Here is a 22,823-nt window from a genome sequence, read left to right as displayed (position 1 = left end):
GCTCACCTTCCAGCTGGGCTTCACCTCGATCATCAGGGACCCCAGTGCCAGGCTGGGGCTCCAGTCCTGCTCTGTCCCTCACCAACTGGGGCACTGCATTCGTGTCTTGGGGCTGCTGTAACAAAGTACCACGAACTGGGGTTTTAAAATAACAGAAATTTACTCTCTTCTGGTTCTGGAGCCAGAGTCTGAGATCAAGGTGTCGGCAGGGCCATGCTCCCTCTGAAACTGTAGGAGAGGGTCCTTCCTGCCTCTTCTGTTTTGCCCACTGGTTTGGTGTCCTTGGCTTTCAGATGCATCCCCGATCCTCCATCGGCACAGGGCGTTCTCCCTGTGTGTCTCTGCTTTCATGTGTCTGTCTTCCTATAAGGACACCAGTCATGTGGGATTGCGGCCCATCTGACTCCAGTATGACTGCATCTTAACTAATTCCATCTGCAACGACCCTATTTCCACCTAAGGTAATATCCTGAAGCCCTGAGGGCGAGGACTCAGCACATCTGTTTTGGGGGACGCGATCCTACCTGTAACAGACACCTTGGGCAAGTTACTCAACCTCTCTGCGTCCCCATTTGCTCCTGTAAAATGGAAATATAGTGACAGCACCTGCATCAGGGCTGTTTTGAGGATGAAAAGAGTAGATCGATGCACATCTTAGGTAGTGAGTGCTATGTAGGGGTTCACTGTTACCAGACATGCCACACCTGGAGTCCCGGGACCCTCAGCATCAAGGACAGTGAGGTGGAGGCTGTGCTAGGTGAATTTCTCGCTTGTGAAAAGTTCAGAGACCATGTGGATGCAGGAGGGTAACCCGCTCTCAGGCTGATCAGGGGCCTTGCTTATCTATCCACACCGTTGGTGAGAAAAACGTGGAGAAATGTGCTGATATTTTCAATATGTACAATTTTTTTTTTTTTTGGTGGATTATCTTTCAACACCTGGAGTCAGTGGAGGAGAATAAAAGATGCAAATTTCCTGAGAGCTTAAAGGGTTGGGAATTCTGCCTCAGAGCCTCCCGTACTGTGTTCCAAATTTAGCGATCCTACAAACTACCCGGATGGGTTGTGGGCAGATGTCCTCCAAGGAGAGCCGGGGCCAGCTGCCATCCTTGTCTGCGTAGCATCTGACAGTCCTAAAGATGAATTGGGTCTAAGATGGCTCCGACTTCACCCACACATAGGACTCATCAAGGTGCCTTTGAGAAGAATGCCCAAGGATTTGTTTATTTTGCAGATAACAAAGGACACAGACTACTGTTTTTTTTTCAGGATACTCCGATGTGTTAGCAAAAGATATTAAAGTTCCCTTTTTATCTCCTTGATGCCGAGAAAAGAGACTTAGTTTTATTTTCATAATTCATTGTTGTTATTGCTCCAGAAGAAACCATGCAGGTGCCCGACCTGTGATTTGAGCCTCCCATTCAAGTCAGGCCCTCGAGAATGAGCCTGCCGGGCATTTGTATCGTTCACCACATTCTGCTTCTCTTCTATTTACTCCCGTGTGGGGAGATTTCACTTCCTGGCCTCTGTAGTTTAGGGGTGGCCATGTGACTTGCTCTGGCCAAGGAAATGTGCGTGGAAGTGATGTTTGGGGAGAAGCATTTAATTGCTGGCTCCTAAAGCTCCAGCCCCCACCGCCCACCTTGGCAATCTGCAAAGCATCTCTGGACGGGGATATTGCCGCACCAACCTGGGAGGATGGCGGCCCTGGAGAGGTGCTGGTGACTTTGCAGGAATGAGAAACGAATGTGTGTTACATCAGTGACATTTTGGGTGGTGGTTATTGCAAATATCCTAGCTTATCTGGATGAATGCACTGGTTTTATATATTTTCCAGAAAAGGCATATAAGCGAAGAGGCACAGAAGAATTTAGGAAATGTGAAGTCTAGTTCTGATTTCAGGAGGTGAGGGTAGCCACCAACCTTCTGTAGTGGGCTGAATAATGACCCCGCCGCCCCAAAGATGTCCCTGTCCTAACCTCTGGAACCTGTGGATATACGACCATGGTAAAAGGGACTTTGCAGATGGGATTAGGTTAAGGATCTTGGGATGAGGGGATTATACTGGATTATCGGGGTGGTCCAATACCATCACATGGGTGCCTGTAGGAGGGAAGCAAGAGGGTCAGAGTCAGAGGAGATGTGACAGCAGAAGCAGACTTTGGACGGATACATTTTGAAGATGGAGGCGTGGCCACAAGCCAAGGAGTGCAGGCAGCCTCTAGAATCTAGAAAAGGCAATGGAAGAGATCCTCTCCTGAGATCTCCAGAAAGAACGCAGCCCTGCAGACACTTTGGTTTCATCCCTGTAAGACCCATTTCAGACTTCCGACTTCCAGAATCGTCAGATAATTCATGTGTGCTGTGTTAAGCCACTCAGGTGGTGGTAATTTGTTTCAGCAGTGATAAGAAATGAATACGCCCTGCCTGTGCTCGTTCTCAAGACTGGGACAGTACGGTGGACCCGACGATGTCAGAGTCAACGCAGTCCAACGTGCAGATGTATCTTCTGGGAAGCCGGGGAGAGTGAAACTACGGCTGAGGCCCCTCGAAAATGAAAGTTCAGCTAATTGAACACTGTCACATATTAGCACGTTCAGTCTCCTGATGAACAGAGCCAAGTGGCCGCAAAGTCATGCTGAGGTTATTTCCCTGAGGTTATGGGCCCTGGCGGGGGGGTTTGAAATATCATATATATGTATAAATATTGGGGGAGACTAATTTGGGAATTAATCTGGTGGCACATAATCGCCAGGGTACCTAGTGTCAAAGACTGCTTTAGAATTAGACATCATTTGAATGCTTTTGTCCCGTAATGAACACTGGTGAGAGGCCACCAGGAGCAGAGACCTCAGTTCTAATAATGACCGCCAAGAGTGCCGGGTCCGAAAACACTCCAGCGAGTGTTTTTAATTTCAACTCTGCCATCCATCCATCCACAGAGCCCCCTCCTCCGACTGTCCTTGCCATGACATTCTGTGTCTTCAGCCCCCTACACACGGAGACATAAAGGACAACCCTGAGAACTGAGGGCAGAAACGCCTTGAGGTTGGGAGTTAGGCATGAAGGCGAGCAGGCCCCTGGAGGATGGGGCCAGGGCAGGGGAATCACGGTGTCACCATCAGGGCTTCTGCACAGCTCGCGGCTCTGTGGGGCCTGCAGGATTATCGAGGCTGCCGGGTAGCCGCTGCTCTGAATTTTGGCATCTTTGTCCCTACTTGTGTAATTGCAAGTTGCAAGTGTAGCAATAAAGTGTGTTCACAGATACACCCTCTGGGATTACTCGGTGGGTATTAAACTGGACTCACGGGGAGGTGATGAGATGCCCCAGGTGGGTAAGCAGAGGGGCGAGGTGGCCGATGGACGTCGGGGCCACTGGAAGGCCGGTGAGGATACCGTGTAGGAAGCAGGAGGGCTCGGCCGGTAAACCTGGCACTTGCTTCAGAAAGCGGGGGCTTCAGGGTCCAGCCCAGCCTTCCTCACTGCAGGTGAGACCCCCGGAGCGTTCATGCTGATCAACCACAGTGCTTTGCTGACGACCCAGATGACAGGTGCACGGTGCTGGCCCCGCTGGTCTCCGCTGGCCAAGCTGCCCCCAGGGATCGTGCTGGGAGATGGGTCTGCAGCAGTGCTAACAGCCGCAAGATGTAACTCCATACAGAATTCTAGGTCCTTCCATTGAATTCCCGTGAAACGGAGACACTTGTTACTGACAACGGACAAATAAGGAAGACACGCAGGGTCTCAGCCAGAGTTGGTCTGAGGCATCGATCACCAGACCGGGCCCTCACTCCCTGCCATTTTAAGAAAATTTTCAAGGGCTTATTCAGCCCAGCTACTTATTATTTGTTTTTAATTTTTTTAAAAATTAAAGTACAGTTGATTTACAATGTTTTAGGTGTACAGCAAAGTGATTCGGTCATACTGCGTTGGCCAAGACATTCGTTCAGTGTTCTCCATAAGATGGCTCTAGTAGCACTTAGTTGTCTTTAACCTCATTCAAAAGAATTGTGTTAGATTGCATTGTGACAGCTGTCATGTCAGCATACATTTAAAAAAAACTTATCAAAATTGCTGAATTTTTGTGTAACAATTTTAATATTGAAGAGGGAAGAAAAAAGCAACATTTTCGGCATACTATGCGTTATTTTTTCAAGAAAGGTAAAAGTGCAACTGAAACGCAAAAAAAGATTTGTGCAGTGTATGGAGAAGGCGCTGTGACTGATCGAATGTGTCAAAAGTGGTTTGCGAGGTTTTGTGCTGGAGATTTCTTGCTAGACGATGCTACACTGTCTGGTAGACCAGTTGGAGTTGATAATGATCAAATCGAGACTTTAACTGAGAACAATCAATGCTGTAACACACGGGAGATAGCAGACATACTCAAAATATCCAAATCAGTGTTGAAAATCATTTGCTTCAGTTTGGTTATGTTAATCGCTTTGATGTTTGGGTTCCACATAAGTTAAGCTAAAAAAACCTTCTTGACCGTATTTCCACATGCGATTCTCTACTTAAATGTACTGAAAACGTTTCATTTTTAAAACAAATTGTGACGGGCAATGAAAAGTGGATACTGTGCAGTAATGTGGAATGGAAGAGATCGTGGGGCAAGCAAAATGAACAACCACTGACCACACCAAAGGCAGGTCTTCATCCAAAGAATGTGATGTGTATATGGTGGGATTGGAAGGGAGTCCTCTATTATGAGCTCCTTTCTGGAAAACCAAATGATTAATTCCAACAAATACTGCTCCCAATTAGACCAACTGAAAGCAGCACTCGACGAATAGCTTCCGGAATTAGTCCACAGAAAATGCATAATCTTCCATCAGAATAATGCAAGACTGCATGTTTCTTTGATGACAAGGCAAAAACTTACATCTTGGCTGGGAAGTTCTGATTCATCTGCCATATTCACCAGACATTGCACCTTCAGATTTCCATTTATTTCGGTCTTTACAAAATTCTCTTAATGGAAAAAATTTCAATTCCCGGGAAGACTGTAAAAGGCACCTGGAACAGTTCTTTGCTCAAAAAGATACAAAGTTTTGGGAAGATGGAATCGTGAAGTTGCCTGGAAATGGCAGAAGGTAGTGGAACAGAACGGTGAAGACGTTGTTCAATAAAGATCTTGGTGAAAATGAAAAATGTGTCTTTTATTTTTACTTAAAAACCAAAGGAACTTTTTGGTCAACCTTATATATATTATTTTTCAGATTCTTCTCTATTATAGGTTATTATAAGATATTCAATATAGTTCCCTGTGCTATATAGTAGGGCCTTGTTGTTTGTCTATTTTGTGTATAGTAGTTTGTATGTGTTAATCCCAAATTCCTAATTTATCCCTTCCCCCACGGCCTTGGTAACCGTAAGTTTGTTTGCTATGTCTGTGAGTCTGTTTCTGTTTTGTAAATAAGTTCATTCGTATCATTTTTTCAGATTCCACATGTAAGTGATATCATATGGCATTTGTCTTTCTCTGTCTGACTTCCTTAACTTAGTATGATAATCTCTAGGTCCATCCATGTTGCTGCAAATGGCATTACTTCATTCTTTTTTATGGCTGAGTAATATTCCATTGTACGTATGTACCACATCTTCTTTATCCATTCATCTGTCAATGGACGTTTAGGTTGTTTCCATGTCTTAGCTATTGTGACTATGTTGCTATGAACATAGGGGTGCATGCATCTTTTTGAATTAGAGTTTTCTCTGGATATATGCCCAGGAGTGGGATTGCTGGATCATCTGGTAGCTCTACTTTTAGTTTTTTAAGGAACCTCCATAGTGTTCTCCATAGTAGCTGCACCAATTTACATTCCCACCAACAGTATAGGAGGGCATGTTAGCCATGCTTTTTAAAAAATTTTTTATTGAAGTATAGTTGATTTGCAATGTTGTGTTAATTTCTGCTGTACAGAAGAATGACTCAGTTATACATATATGTATTCTTTTTTGGTTAACCTCTCTTAAGCGTGCAGTTCAGTGGCAGTAATTACCTTCACATTGTTGTGTAACCGTCCCCCCCAGCCATCCCCGGAACCCATTTCTCCTGCAAAACTGCAACTCTGTCCCCCACTATAAAATATTTTAAACACACATATGAGTGTAGAGAGCAGATTTTAACATCCAGCTGCAGGATTTAGCAGGCTGGACCTATGCTCACCAACTGATTATCGTGCTTTCTAATTTTGCATACATTAAATATAAAGGATTTTGGGGTGTCTTAATATTTAACAAAATGATATCATTTATCACCCTAAAACTTAAATTTTAAACTCAACGTTAGGTTTTTAAAGATTTGATCCATGTTGATACATCTCAGGTTTTGTTCATTTATATGAGCTACAACAAAACACATCGTTTTATAAAAATTTCACAACGTATTTATAATTTTTGCTAATCTGAGCAGTGAGAGAAATTTCAATTTTGTGTTAAGATGTTTTCCTGGGGCTTCCCTGGTGGCGCAGTGGTTGGGAGTCCGCCTGCCAGTGAAGGGGGCCCGGGTTTGTGCCCCAGTCTGGGAGGATCCCGCATGCTGCGGAGTGGCTGGGCCCTGTGCTCCACAACGGGGGAGGCCACAGCAGTGAGAGGCCCGGGTACTGCAAAAAAAAAAAAAGATGTTTTCCTGATTATCAGTGAGGTTGAGTGTGTACCTCAACTGAGATGCTCATATGTTCTTCTTTACTTGTCAATATTATTGGAATTAAGGGATTTTGGGATGTTGAAACATTCTTACCTTCCAGAGACATCCTTTTTTGCCATGAAATACAACCTTTTTACAACGATACACCACTACACTCTATTAGCTAATGTATTTAAAAATATTTTACGTGTATCTTTATAGTTAAAATTGATGTATTGTTTTATCATTTTTGGAAGTTTTGTCACCAATATTACACTACTTTTATACAGTGATTGGGTAGTTTTTCCTTCTCTTACAGTCTCTGAAAATTTTTATTATGATTTTTCAAATCTCAACATAATTCATTCTTTGGTTTATTAAAAATTGCCTACAAACCATCTCTTCTTTGTGCCTTTCGAGGGAGGACGAGAGGTTTCTGATAATTGGTTTGTTTCTTTAATGGAGATGAACTTACCCAGATTTTTATCACTCTTTAGTCAGTTTTAATTTTTCTATTGAAATTATCTAGTTTTTCAAATTTATTGGAAAATCAATGAAACTTTTGGAAGACAATAAGAGAAAATATTTTTATGACTTCAGGGTAGGGAAGAATTTCTTAAACAAGGTATAAAAATTAAAAATAGTTATAAAGGAGAATACAGATAAATATGGCTACATTAAAATTCAGAATGCCTGTTCAACAGAGAATGCCATAATGTGAAAATCAAGACACAGGAAGTGTCTGTGCCTGGAGGAAAATACTTGTAATGTGAAAAGTGACAAAGAAATCCCACTCCTGAGCATATATCTGGAGAAAACTCTAATTCAAAATGATACATGCATTCCAATATTCATAGCAGCAATATTTATAGTAGCCAAGACATGGAAGCAACCCAAATGTCCATCAACAGATGAATGGATAAAGAAGATGTGGTACATACACACAATGGAATACTATCCAACCATAAAAAAGAATGAAATAGTGCCATTTGCAGCAATATGGATGGACCCAGAGATGATCACACTAAGTGAGGTAAGCCAGACGGGGAAAATCAAATATCGCTTATGTGTGGAATCTAAAAAAAATGATACAAATGAACTTATCTACAAAACAGAAGCAGACTCACAGACATGGAAAACAAACTTATGGTTACCAAAGGGGAAAGGGAGGGGGAGGGATAAATTAGGAGTTTGCGATTAGCAGATACAAAGTACTATACATAAAATAGACAAACAACAAGGTCCTACTGTATAGCACAGGGAGCTCTACTTAAGATCTTGTATAAACTATAATGGGAAAAAAAAAGAATGTATGAAGAGCTCCTGAAGACCTGAGCTGGAATTTTCTAGAAGAGGAATACACAGTCCACTCATCTGAACAGGCACCCCGCCTCACTGGGGGTTAGGAAAATGCAAATTCAGATGTGGGAGCGGTGCCTTCCTCCTTGGCAAAGCTTCGTGCTTTGGACCACAGCATAGATTGGTGTAGAGCAAAAGACACTTGGATAAATGGCTCATAAGAGAGTTATTGCTACAAAAGCTTTGGAAACCCACCTGGCACCTTCTGGTGAGTGAGAAGACAAGCTGCTCATATCCTGGGGCCCGTATCTCCCTGGAAATACGCCAGGAGACAGGAGAAGTGTCTCGTCCACACCAGGGAGTAGCACTGTCCACCCTCAACGGTCCCCCAGTGGGAGAGGGCGTGGGTCAGTTGTGGCACCTGCACATGGAGAAAGTTGATGTAAGAATAAAAACCATCACATCCACGGTGGGGGTCCACTGCATCCACCACCCTCTCACGCTTCCCTGTGGGTGTCGGCCACTGTGATTGGGCAGGAGAAGTAAGAGTTGCAGAAGAAGTAAAGGGAGTAGAATGATCTCAATTATCAGACACGGTGACAGTCTCTCCAGAACACTGTAGAGAACTGTGATAGAGGTCAGTCAGAACCATGGAAGAATTCAGGAAGTGTACTCTTAGTGTCCTTGGGCTGCAGTAATGAGTACCACAGTCTGGGTCACTTAAACAAGAAAAATTTAACCTCACATAGTTCTGGAAGCTGGAAGACCAAGATCAAGGTGTCAGCAGAGCTGGTGCCTTCTGAGGCCACGAGGGAAAGTCTGTTCCACAATCTTCCTTAGATTCTGGTGGTTTGCTTCAATATTTGGCAAAGATTCCATGACTTCTAAATAGGCATCACCCTGACATCTGACTTCATGTGCACATGGCGCCTCCCTGTGCATGGATCTGTGTCCAAGTTTTCCCTTTTTATAAGGATCACAGTCATTTTGAATGGGCCACCTTTCTCCAGCGTGAGCTCATCTTAACTGCAAAGACCTTATTTCCCAAAAGGGTCATATTTTAAAGTCCTGGGAGTTAGAACTTCCACATACAAATTTGGGATGGACACAATTCAACCCATGACAGGAAGGCAGCAGGACATAAAATTCACAGGCAAAAATCAACAGAGATGATCACCAGCCCTAAAACCACCATCACAAAAAGAACCAACTGAACCCAAGTATATTTCAACTGAGTAATATAACCAGGATGGAGGGAAAGAGACTAAAACCAAAAACTACCTACAGGACTTTGACGATATACCTTCAGGGCAGGGGAAGAACAGCAGACCAACCTAGACCTCGTTTCGGGAGGTTTGGGTTTAGGTGGGAAGGGTGTAGCGATGTTGGAACTATTTTATGTGGACCATAGGGCTGAGCGGGTGATAATATATATCGAGGGTCTGGGAGGCAGGGTTCTCTCTGCAAATGAAGGAAAAAAGAAGCAGAGGGTGAGGAAGGCGGGGAAACCCTGAAGCGGTGGACTGGAATTGGAGCTTTCTGTATGAACTCATGCGATACATACGAAAAAAATGATGGGTATGTTGAAAGGGCATGGGGGTTCCCATTTGCCAGATCTGGGATAATAAGATCATCAAAGGCAATCAGAACAGCAGTGGACTATAAGTCCATGCTGATAATAAACAGACAAACAAATAGTTCAGGAAATACGTAGGTCGAGGAGGAAGAAGGAGGGGACTTCCTCATGCTAGAGTGCTGGCTGATAAATATGGAGGGTGTTGGAGAACACAGCCACGATTTCACATCAATCATGGTCGAGATTGGCTTGGGGAGAGTCATCAATGGATGCTAAATAGGGATGGAGGTGTTGGTGAGGGTCAGGGTATGTGTGTGGTCTCAAAGTGCTCCACGGACTGGGGAAACAGTCTCCATGCAGTCGAGAAGACAGACAACACCTGGGAGGTAATCTAAGCTGGCATCACCTGGAGGGAGGCAGGTAGACACCACACACCTCCGGAAGTGAAGTTGGAGAGGGTCACAGCATCATGTGGGCGAGATCCTGGCCAGCCTGAATAACCTGAATCTGAGCACGGGGAAACACCAGACAAATCCAATGTGGTCCGTCCATTGGGATCTCTGGCTCGTCTTCTTAAACAGTGTAAGTGTCATGAGAAACCAAGTAAGACCCAGCGGCTGTTCCAGAGACGGAGACTAAGGAGGCATGAGCGTGTGACCCGGACCATGTACTGGGAAGGGGACAGGAAGTCCTATAAAACACATCACTGGTAAAACCAGCAGAACTGGAATAGAGACTGTAGGTTTGATAAAAGTATTGTACCCATATTAAATTCTCTGGACTGTGGTTATGTAAGAGAATATCCTTCTCCATAGGAAATGCACCTCGAAGTATTAAAGGGCAAAGGGGCGTGATGTGTGCAACTTACTTTCAAATAATTCAGGAAAAATGAATATATATACATATGGGGGATGCGAAAAAGTGATGGTGGCAACATGTTAAAAATTGGGGCAACTGGGTAAATTGCCTATGGGAGTTATCTGTACTGCTCTTGCAACTAATCTGTGAGTTTGCAACTATTTCAAAATAAAAATTTTAGAAGATCATCGTGTTCACCAAAAAAGGGGCAAATATAGAGTATGATGAGTCCATTACATAAGGGCTTCCCCGGTGGCGCAGTGGTTAAGAATCCGCCTGCCAATGCAGAGGACAAGGGTTCGAGCCCTGGTCCGGGAAGACCCCACATGCTGCAGGGCAACTAAGGCCGAGCGCCACAGCTACTGAGTCTGCGTGCCACAACTATTGAAGCCCAAGCACCCTAGAGCCCGTGCACCGCAACAAAGAGTAGCCCCTGCTCGCCACAACTAGAGAAAGCCTGTGCACGGCAACAAAGAACCAATGCAGCCAAAAATAAATGAAAAAAAAAAAAGAGTCCGTTACATAAGATTCAAAAACCTGCAAAGCTAAAATTGCTTAGGGATTCATACATATGTATTAGGGTATAAAGAAAAGATAGCCCAGGAGGCACACGGAATTCAGGGTGGCGTGGGCTTCGGGGGATACAGAGGTGACAGAAGAGGGCAGGGCCACACTGTTATAACATCGTTATAGGTGATGCTCCTTCAGGTGGGTGGTGAGTAGACAGTGCTTATTGTATTACTATTCTTTAAGCTCTGTAGATACATTATATGTACTCCTTTGGATGTATGATACTTCATAATACATTTTTAAAAACCAAGAATGAAAGTAAAGCTATTATTACCCACTCTCCCATTTTTTGTTTAACAGATGAGGTAAACAAAGCTCAGTGACGTTTAGAGATTTGGCAGGGCTGGGATTTGAACCCAAGCCCGTGCTGTCTCCTCTACCTGAAGGAAGAGCACTAGTTAAGACAGAGGAAAGGAAGGGAATGAAACCCACTGGGCTGTTTGGAAAGGTATGGCACTCTTTCCTCTTCTACCACGTCTTCCCTGGTGGGATGGCAGTGCCTGTGGCCAGGCCGCTTTAATGGATTAGGGGGAGAGTGGCACTTAATCCTGTGTTCTCTGGCACCTTTCCCAAACCAACAAAAGGGATTTTAGAATCGAGTTCCCTCCAAATTAATTTAAATTAAAAAGTAGCCACTGTCGAGAAGGGTGAAGTTGGAAGATCCGGCCAAGGCTGCCGGCTGTTTATAATGTCTGCGCTGGACTTGGCCAACTGATTCGTCCAATGATGCTGGAACGAGCCCTAAAGAAGCACCATGTTCACCTGGAAAGAGGGAATCATTGTGGTTCCCCTGTTGGGACTTTCAGTCAAATGGCCAGATGGACCCACAGTTGTCATTATTTGCCCTGCGTCCTCTTGTCCCCTCACCAACGTAGGTCAGCTGACGATCACCAATGTCTTCCCACTTTTCCGGACCTGCATTGAGTCCCCACGTTTCTGCAGTCTTTCTCCTGTTGACAGTCAAATTTTGATCTGATAATTAGTTTCTAATTGGTATTTGCTTTCCAAATACCAATTTGGTGAGGTGGGCAACTGTCAAACAATTTGATTCAAATTCCCTGCAAGTCAGCTCTGCCTGATGTGTTTTCCTCTGTTCCCTTCTTCCCCAGCAAAAACATATATGCATTTAAAAATAAACACAGGTGTTGAAGGAGATGTGTTGAAATGTTCTCTTGTACCTGACAGCTGTGCTTTCCATGGAAATTGTAGCAATTGTTTTCACTGTAATGGCACAGGTTTTCCTTGAAGCTTCCAAAATATTAGCACTTGAGTGTGTTATTATAGAAACTTAGCACGGAGGGAATGTATTATGGACTTACGGAATTGTAATAGTACTACAAGGGCTTATGGAATTGTGTAATAGTATTCTTGAAAGTCTCCTGGAATCAAAATCAATTTGATGATCTTTCTCATCAAAATGTTATCCTTATTGGGTTGAGCGACTTGGTGAAAAATGCTCATCTCTAAGATACTCAGACATCTTCACACCAGCCTCCTACACCAGGGAGTGAATTAAATAAACCCTTCTGTCCAGTCCTGGTGTCATGGACCAGACTGTGTACCGGGTGGGTCAGACACACGATAGGTTTCAGCTACTTCAGAAGTTTTGTTTGTTTTGTTTGAGAACAGCCACAGGAAAGGAAGATGCTCTTTTCCCGTTCAGCTGCATTCACTGGCAGGAAGAGAGAAAAAATAAGTCAGCAGCTGGGGAGGGAAGCCTGTGAGTAACAGCAGAGTTCAGACTGGCCCAGCCCCTGTCACAGTGTCCCCTTGGGCCTGTCTCCTGGAGACTAAAAGCGTTTCTCTGGCTGTATTTTCAAAACGTGGGGGCCTTGGAGAAGTGCCTTTGGCTCTTGAGCGGAAAGATAAAATAGAAATCTAATAACAGTGCACAAGCCTGGACCCCTCATGTGGAACCAGCAGCCAGGAGCTGCCACCAGGGTCCATGGCTTCCAGATAAATGGGTTTAAAAAAAAAATTGTTCTGTTTTGTTTTATGCATACAATTCAAGTGCAAGTCATCTGAAGGGCATGCAGAGCAGGCCCTGTCTTCCCTCTGGGTCGAAGGAGCCCTGCAATTCTCTTCCCAGGTTTTTGGGTGTGAACTTCAGGATGTCGGGGTGGCCAGGCGTGAGGCCATACTGGCTCTGGGGTGGCCAGGCGTGAGGCCATACTGGCTCTGAATCTCTCTCGTTCACACAGCTCGTATACACCACGCCTTCTGTCCCACTTTGCTCTTCATTCAACGTGGTCTTGGAGGTCCTTCTGTAGCGAAACATACATATTATTATTATTATTGCATCATTAGTTTAATGGCGGCCAAGCAGTCCTTCATGTGGATGTACCACAATCCATCAACCGATCCTCTGCTGATGGACACTTAGGTTGTTTCCTGAATCTTTTGCCATTTCAAACAATATTGCAATGAAGAGCCTTGGACACACAACATTTTCCACCCTCGAGTGAGTAAAATCCAAAGCATAAACACCTAGAAGTCATCTCTGGTTGAAATGGTGTGTGCACTCCCCATGGCCCAAGTGAAGAGGGACACGCTTTGCCCAGCATACCTGGTGGGGGTGGGGAGGGCTGTGTCTCCAACCTGTGCTCTCACATGTTTGATCATTATTCATCTGATCACTGAAAAGGTCCTCTCTGGAGTTTTATTCTTGCATTTCTCTGATTAGAAGTGAGGTTGAAAATCTTCACTATGTTTACGAACCACTTAGTGATCACAGCAGCACCATTTAAAACAGCCAAGGCATGGAAGCAACCTAAGTGTCCATCAACAGACGAAGGGATAAAGAAGATGTCGTGCATATATACAGTGGAATACTACTCAGCCATGAAAAAATGCCATTTGCAGCAACATGGATGGACCTAGAGGTTATCATACTAACTGAAGTAAGTTAGAAAGAGAAAGACAAATATCATATCACTTATATGTGGAACTTAAAAAAATGATATAAATGAACTTATTTAGAAAACAGAAGTAGACTCACAGGCATAGAAAACAAACTTATGGTTACCAAAGGGGATAGCGGATGGGGGGGATGGAGAGATAAATTAGGAGTTTGGCATCAACATATACACACTAGTATATATAAAATAGATAAACAACAAGGACCTACTCTATAGCCCAGGGAACTCTACTCAATATCTTGTAATAACCTATAAGGGAAAAGAATCTGAAAAAGAATATATGTATATGTATAGCTGAGTCGCTTTGCTGTACATCTGAAACTAACATAACATTGTAAATTAACTACACTTCAATTTTAAAAAATGGTTAAAAAATAATTTTTGTGTATATGAAACCTTTGGATGTCCACGGTACTCTAAGTTTTTTGAAATCAATCAATCACATCAATCAATGTGTCTGAATTCCTCTATCACAGAGCCTGGTACATAGCAGAAACTCAATAAATGTCTGTTAAATGTGTGACAGAGACTATGTAGCAACTGAATGAGACTGGAGGTTAAACATACACAGGAAAAAAAAAAAAGAAGAAAGAACCACTTGTGCTGCCTTGTCCATGAACGGTCATTTCCTGTTCTTGCCCATTTCTCTGGGCAGTTGGTTGCTCTGTTACAGACTTTTAGGTGCTCTTCATACATTAAAGAAATTAGCTTTAATCTGTAATATGAAGTATGTCTTTTTCCTTCCTCTCTCTCCCTCCTTCCTTTATTTCTTTTGTAATATTCATATTTGCTGTTGACATTTGTCTGTTTTGATTGTGCTTTTGGTGCTTTTTTTGCCTGCAGAAAATTTTTATTTTTATATAACCAAATATGAATGTTTTCTTTTGTAGCTTTGGGTTTTATAATATACCTGGTAAAATCTTTCCTGCCAAAAGATTATACAAACAGTTATTATTTCCTGTTTTGATTTTTTATATTTACATTTTTGATTCATCTGAAATTACTTTAGTGAAATATATGAGGTAGAGATAGAGTTTTTTTTTTCTCCAAATGGCTGTCCACTTGTCTCCAGCCCCCATTTTCCCTAGCACTTGAGTTGGGACCAGTGACTGAGTGGTCAGTGGTCTGTGGGCAGAGCCTGGCACTTGAGAACTTTCTGCCCACTTCCTCACCCCTCTCTTTGCTCAGGCAACCCCGCAGACCACGTGTCCCAGATAGCATAGCTACAAGACATAGTAGGGCTGCCTGACCCACATGGAACATGGGATGGGGTGAGGGAGCTGGAACTCCTATGCAGTGGAGGCAGATCACCTTTTCCAGAGTACCTGCCCAATCCCCATCCCAGCAGAAGTGAATTGGAGTTGTAGGTGCTCCACCCACAGTCAGTATGTTCTGTTCTATTTCATTTTATTTTATGTTAGTCATTCTGGTAGACAAGTAGTAGTATCTCAGTGTAGTTTTAATTTGGATTTCCCTGATGACGAATCAATTTGAGCACGTTTAATATATTTATTGCCACATGTGTATCCCTCATTCTAAAGTGCTTGTTCAAAGCTTTTGTCCATTTTTCTATGGGTTTGCCTTTTTTCTTATTCATTTGTGAGAGTTCTTTATATATTCTGGAAATGAGTCCATGTTGGATGCGTGTATAGAAAATATTTGCCTCCTACTCTGTGATTTGGATTTTCAATCTCTGATGGTCTTTTCATAACAGAAGTTCTTAATGATGTCTAATTTATCTTATTTTTTTCTTTTTAGTTACCATATTTGTTTTAAGAAATCTTTACCTGTCCTAAGGTCCTGAATTTGTTCTCTTATGCTTTCTTATATTTTTTGTTTTTTTGTTTTTTGATAATAAATTAATATTTATTTGAATACATTTACCTTAATCATAAATATTTCTCTCCTTTGAATAACAAACATCTGAGGCTTTTAGTCATCCTTGTATTAGATAAAAATATAATATTTTCTTTTAGATGCTTTATCGTTTTACCTTTAATATTTAGAGCTATAATCCATATGGAGTTGATTATTGTATCTGGTGTGAGGTAAGTGTCAAGATATTTGTTTTCCTAAATGGACAGTCAGTTGACTCAATACCATTTGCTGGCTACACCATCATTCTCTGAAGCACTGTCACCTTTGTCCTAAATCAAAGAGGGTGTGTGGGGGTCACTTCTGGACTTTCTAGTCTGTTCCATTGGCCCAGTTGTCTATCCTTGACCCTGCACCCATTGTTTTAATTACTGTAGCTTTAGAATAAACATTGATATCTGGTGGAGAAGTATTCCAGTTTTATTCTTCTTCAAGTTTTTATTGGTTAGTCTTGCCCAATTTCATACAAATTTTAGAATCAGGTTGTTAATTTTCACAAATATTTCTGGTATTTTGATTACTATTACAGTAAATTTACAGATCATTTGAGAATTATCATCTTTACAATATTTAGTGTTCTTAATCATAGACTTGGTATGTCTCTATTTATTTAGACCCTCAAACCACAATAAAAATGCCACCACATGTTTACATTTCTTTCAGTAATGTTCTATAGATTTTATTATAGAGATCTTTGCACATCATTTGTTAGGTTAATTTCTAGTATTTTTTTATTCCATTATAAATTATGTCATTTAAATATTTATTTTCTGTTTCTTGTTCTTGTAGAGCCATCCTTTTGATCTTTTTTTTATATTGGCTTTCTATACAGGAACTTGCTAAACTCACTTTTAATTCCACTAGGATGTATACTCTTTTGGATTTGCTACATACCCATTTATATCATATATGAATAATGGGATGATATTTTGAATAATAATAAAAATGATAATAATTTTTTGTTTGTTTTGTTTTTTTGCGTTACGCGGGCCTTTCACTGTTGTGGCCTCTCCCGTTGCGGAGCACAGGCTCCGGATGCTCAGGCTCAGTGGCCATGGCTCACGGGCCCAGCCACTCCGCGGCATGTGGGATCTTCCCGAACCGGGGCACGAACCCGTGTCCCCTGCATCGGCAGGCGGACTCTCAACCACTGCACCACCAGGGAAGCCCGATAATAATGTTAATAAAGGAATAATGTTTCTACCTTTCCAATCTTTTAACCTTTTATTTAATTTTCCTGCCTGATTACAGTGGCATGGACATTTAGTACAAAGTTGAATAGAAATGGTATTGGCCATTGTACTGGGTAGTGCCTCATTTCTAATATCAAGGGGAAAATTTTGAATATTTCACCATTAAATATAAAGTTTGCTATAGTACTTTTTTCTTGTGAGTAGTCTTTATCAGATCAAAGAAGTTTTTTGTTTTATTTCTAACTTTCTAAGAGTTTGAATTTTATTAAATGCTTTTATTTTGCATCCATTGAAATAATCCTGTATTTAACAAAATTCCCTTAAAGTGGAGAAGCGGGCTTCCCTGGTGGTGCAGTGATTAAAAATCCACCTGCCAATGCAGGGGACACGGGTTCGAGCCCTGGTCCAGGAAGATCCCACATGCCTCAGAGAAACTAAGCCTGTGTGCCACAACTACTGAGCCTGCACCCGGATCCTGTGAGCCACAACTACTGAGCCCACATTCCTAGAGCCTGTGTTCTGCAACAAGAGAAGCCACCACAAAGAGAAGCCTGCACACCGCAGTGAAGAGTAACCCCCACTCGCCGCAACTAGAGAAAAGCCCATGAGCAGCAACGAAGACCCAACGCAGCCAAAAATAAATAAATTAAATAAATAAATTTTAAAAAAAACAGAAAAAAAATAGTAGAGACTCACACTGAATGATTTTTGAACGTTAGTACATTTTTGCCTTCTTGGGATAGATTCCACTTGGTCACAGTGAATTACCTTTTTTATATATTTCAGAATTCAATTTGCTACTATTACGGTTAGGATTTTTATATCTTAGCTCTTGAGAGACCTTGACTGATAATTTTCTTTCTCGCACGCTCCATGTGCGTTATCAAGCTCATGCTAGCCTTAAAAAAAAAGTTGGGAAGTTTTTTTTCCTAAATTCTTCTTGTTTCTGCAAGTGCAAAATTGGTATTATTCCTTCCTTAAATACTAGAATTATTTATCAGTGAAGCTGCTTGAATATTGTTTGTGAAGAATTTTATTTTTTTAATATTATGTTGAAATATAATACACATACAATAAAATTAACTCAGTTTATATGTACCCTTAGGTAATTTTGACAAATGTATACACACAGATAACCACAATGAAGATATAGAACATTTCTTTATGCCCATGGAGTCAGTCGACTGCCTCTAGGCTCGGGTAACATTGATATGCTTCTGTCAGGAGAGATTAGTTTTGCCTCTTCTGACATATTGCATAAATGGACTTGCACAATGTAATTTTTAGTGTCTAGCTATTTTTCCTTTACCCAGTATTGCATTTTAAGGTTCATCTGTGTTGTTGAGTTTATTAATAGTTTGTTCCATTTTACTGCAGAGTTGTATCCCATTGTATAACTATTACCGTGTATTTATTTACTCATTGACCCGTTGGTAGATATTAGGGTTGTTTTCAGTTCTTGGCCGTTGTGAACAAGGATGTTGTAAACATTCACATCGAGTCATTTTGTGGGCATTGACTTTTATTTCTCTTGGGTAAATACCTAGGAGTGGAATTTTGGGTTATATTGTAAGTGTATAGTCAAATTTTCAAGAACCTTGTGAGTACTGTACCAATGTGCTTGTATCATTTCACATTCGTGTTAGCTTGGATATCTGTCTGAGTTGCTACACGTTCTTGCCAACACTTGGTATTGAAACTCTTTTTACGTTTAGCTATTGTAAATATGTGGTGGCGTTTTTGTTGTGGTTTTAATTTGCATTTTCGTGATAACTAACAACGTTGATCTTTTTATGTACTTATATGACACCTGTGTATATGTGTTTTAAGTGTCTGTTCAAATTTTTAGCCCAATTTTTAAAAAGTAGGTTGTCTTATATTAGGTTGTAAAAGTTTGTAAAAATATATAGATTCTGGATTCAAATCCTTTTCTAGATAAAAGTATTGTGTTCCCCCCTCCACCAAAATACAGTTGTGTTTTCGTGTTCTTAATAGTATTTTTTGAAGAGCATGTCTGAATTGGAAAAAATCCAGTGTATCATTTTTATCAATCTATGGTTTGTCTTTGCATCTTATGTAAGAAATTTTTGCCTATCCTAAGTTGATGAAGATTTTCTCCAATGATGTTTTGTCTTAAAACTTTTATAATTTTAGCTAATATTGAGTTTTGGACCCCTATGAAATTAATACACATTCTCTTCAGCATTTGGTATTGTCAGTTTTTCAGATTTTAGCCATTCTAGTAAGTGTGTAATGACATCTCATTGTTGTTTTAATCCACAATTCCTTAATGGTATGTAATGTGAAGCATTTTTTCTTATGCTTATTTTCCATCTGTATATCTTCTTTGGTAAAGTACTTGTTCAAATCTTTTGCCCAATTTAAAATTGGGTTGTTTATTTTCTTACTTTTGAGTTTTTAAGAGTATTTTGTATATTTTGGATAACATTCCTTATCAGATAAGTCTTTTGCTAATGTCTTTTTCCTCTTGCGGCTCGTCTTTTCATTTTCAACAGTATCTTTTGCAGAGGATAAGATTTTAATTTTAATGAATTCCAACTTATCAAAAAGTTTTTTCATGGATTGTTTTTTTTGCTGTTGTATCTGAAATTCACCTCAAATCTTACTTGAGTTTTGATAGATAGTTTTTCCAGGAATTGGCCTTTTTTTTTTCTTACAGTGTTTTCTTCTTAATTCCATCCAGTGAATTTTCCAAGAATTTTATGCATTACATTTTCAACCCTAGATTTTTCTTTTCATTTTACATCTTCCTATTCTCTCCTCATTATGTTCATATTTTCCTTTAAGTCCTCCCACATATTAATAATAGCTGTTTGAAAGTACTTGACAGATAAATTCAAAATCTCTATCATTCCTGGGTCTGTTTCTAATGACTAATTTTTTTTCTTGGTTATGACTTAGAATTTTGTTGTTGTTGTTGTTCTTGGTATAACTAGTAATTTTGGATTGAACTTTGTGAATTTTACATAGTTAAGTGCTGGATTTTGTTGTATTTTTAAAAAAGAGCATTGTGTTTTGTTCCGGAAGTCTGTTAAGGAACTTGAAGATGAGCTTTATCCTTTCAAGGCTAATTTTTAGATTTTTTAAAGGAAAGGTCTAGATTAGCATTTACTTTGGGTCTTTACTAATTTATCCCTACCTCTAGGGTGTGGTCCTTCTGCATTTTCTGCTGAATGACCTTGGTGTTCAAAACAAGGGCTCTTCACATTGACTCATTGGAACCAAAATTTTCCAGTCTTGTTTGAGCTTATAGTTGTCCAGTTTTTCTTTGTCTGACCTCATGGAATTTAATCCTGTGCATGTGAGGCTCTGTCTCCAGCCAAAGACTCAAAGGGATTCCTGTGCAGATTTTGGAAACTCTATTTTGGTATAACACCTTTGGTCCACAGATTCAATCTGCCTCAGCCTCCCCATCTTCTGAGTACTCTGCTCAACTCATGATTCTGTCATGCTCTGCTTTCATTCGCCCTCCTTATACAGCAGTCTGGGAGGTACCTCCAATCAGAAAGCCAGGATATTGTTGACCCTGCCTCACTTGTCTCTTTTCCCACAGTCAGGTCATTGTCTAATGCCTGGAAACAGTTGCATCCTTGCATCTTATATATTTTGTCCGGGTTCTCATAGTTTCAATGAATGGACAAGTCTTGTTCTGAATATTCCGTCATCCATCTTTTTACTTTTAGCCTATCTGTGACCTCTCTCTCTCTTTCTCTCTCTCTCTCTCTTTTTTCTGGTTTCTTTGGCTTTAATCATATATATAGATGTACATATATATTTACAACTTTAAAAGTTATAGTATTAGTGCATATTCATTGAAGAAAAAAAGCAGAAAATACGAAATCAGTCTGAAACCCATAATCTAGTGATAACCACACTTTATTTTTTGGTTTATCTTCTCCTAGACTTTTTATTAAAATGTGTGTAAGATTTTTGCTTTTGTTGTTTTTACAAAAATGGGTTCATACAGGACACACTACTTGTACTTAATCTTATGGTACATCCTTCCAGATCGGACCATGCCATTTTCCTTCTACAAGTCCTCTAAAACTTTAGTATGTACTGCTGGACATGAAGATCAGACCCCTTGTCATAGCATAGTGCCCCTTTCCTGTATTCTCCCAGCGTCCAATACCTCCCTCTGTCACTGCGCCTTTTCTATTCTGAGTGGCAATTATTGACCTCCCCCCTCACCTGTATTAGGCTGAAGCATCTTGAGGGCAGGAGCCATGACTGACTATCTCCAGGACCTTCACATTGTTCCTAACCCTAACAAGGCTTAATACTTAGCTTGCAAATCAATTATTACATTGATTAATGAAGGAATAACGTTGTGGCTATTTTAGGTAACATTTACTGGGCAGGCATCTGTGATAGGCACTGTTAAAGGTTATTTTCATGTGTTATCTCATTTAATCCTCAAAACATCCTAGCGAGGTAGATACTATTCACGGAAGATTAGTAACTCAATCATGTCTTTGCCATTCTAAGTGGTGAAGGATTCTATTTCGGGCAGTCTGACACTAAAATCTGTGCTTGTAAGCTGTACTCCACACTTTATTCTTGTCTTGATTATTGCCATTCCCCAAACTCATAACCATATAATAAAATCCTACATCACTTTTTCCTGTTCATTCTTCTAGTGTCAGAGGCTCAAACCCTCGAAACCAGCCCACGGAGATCACAGAGGAAGCTGCTGGAGCCCCAAAGAGCCGCAGACAGCAGTTTACCCATTTAATTTTTCCGGGGTGAGAATTGTCCTGGTGATTCATTCTGTGCTCTCATTAGAGCAATTATCCAGTTAATTGCTCTGATCTGGATTTGGCCCAGGCAGTGACTGCAGCTGGGGAGCTCTGGAGGACAAACAGATGGACTGCAAGGAGAGTGCTGAAGGAGGCCTGGGCAGGGAGGCTGGTCTCTGTGCCCCAAACATTCTGTTCAACACCAGTCACCCTTCGTTTATTGACAGGACTTGCTCCTCTTCTCTACTGCAGTCAGCAAATAAGGACACTGGGCAGTTCCCATAAAGGTGACCCCAGAAACTTGGAAACAGTGGAAATGAGGCTATTACTTGAGAGGTCATCTATCCAAACTTCAAGTCCTGGATCATGGCAGAGATGTGCAAAGTCACCGAGGTGGTGGAATTGTTCCCAGGCCAGCAAGGGTCGACTGTCACACAACCACATTGTTAAAGTAGCTAAAAATAGGATGTTTCAATCAGAGATAGGGTGGAGGTTGGTGAATGTTGCAACTGTGTGGTTCTATTGTTTCCTCACTCACTTATAGGAGTTGTCCCTAAGAACACCTCCCAGTAATACCTTTTACTTGGCTCATGTGCTTACTTGTTTGTCATTTCCCTGACTCCCCTGCTTACGATTGGAGTCAATGTATTTGGGATGGTTAAATTCCCAATTTGCTCCATAGCCTTTGGGGTAAGAACATTTATAGTGAGAAAGCCTTGGAACACCAGCTGTCTCTGGTTAAGAATCAAAAACAGAAATAATGAGTCAGAAACAGTACCATATCCTGGAGGGATGACAGACACCCTTAAAGTTGTAACAGATACAGGAATGGCCTCCATGAGATCCCCATCTTATTCACCAACCTGGTGCACAAAGGCCAGATGGATCCTGGAGAGAGAGCTTCAAACTCACCTGAGTAATGGACTGTAGCTGCTGTGCTGGGTTTTGCATCTTCACTAGAGGAGGTCAACACAGTCCCAGGTGGCTGGGTGCAGTCCTTGACCTGCAAAAAGGGGTCTTTTATTCCTTATCAGGAAGAATGAGAAGCAGTTTGCCTGCATGTAGGTGGACATCAGCACACATTTCTATTCTTGTCTCAGGCCCCACATCCTCTGCCCTGACACCATCAAGCCCAAAGGGCTGTGGG

This window comes from Delphinapterus leucas, chromosome 1 (assembly GCF_059928025.1).
Source record: "Delphinapterus leucas isolate spDelLeu-1000000601 "Yukka" chromosome 1, BTC_Dleu_Yukka2, whole genome shotgun sequence".
Lineage (NCBI taxonomy): Eukaryota > Metazoa > Chordata > Mammalia > Artiodactyla > Monodontidae > Delphinapterus > Delphinapterus leucas.
The sequence above is the reverse complement of the archived record's forward strand: the minus strand, read 5'-3'. Positions refer to the sequence as shown.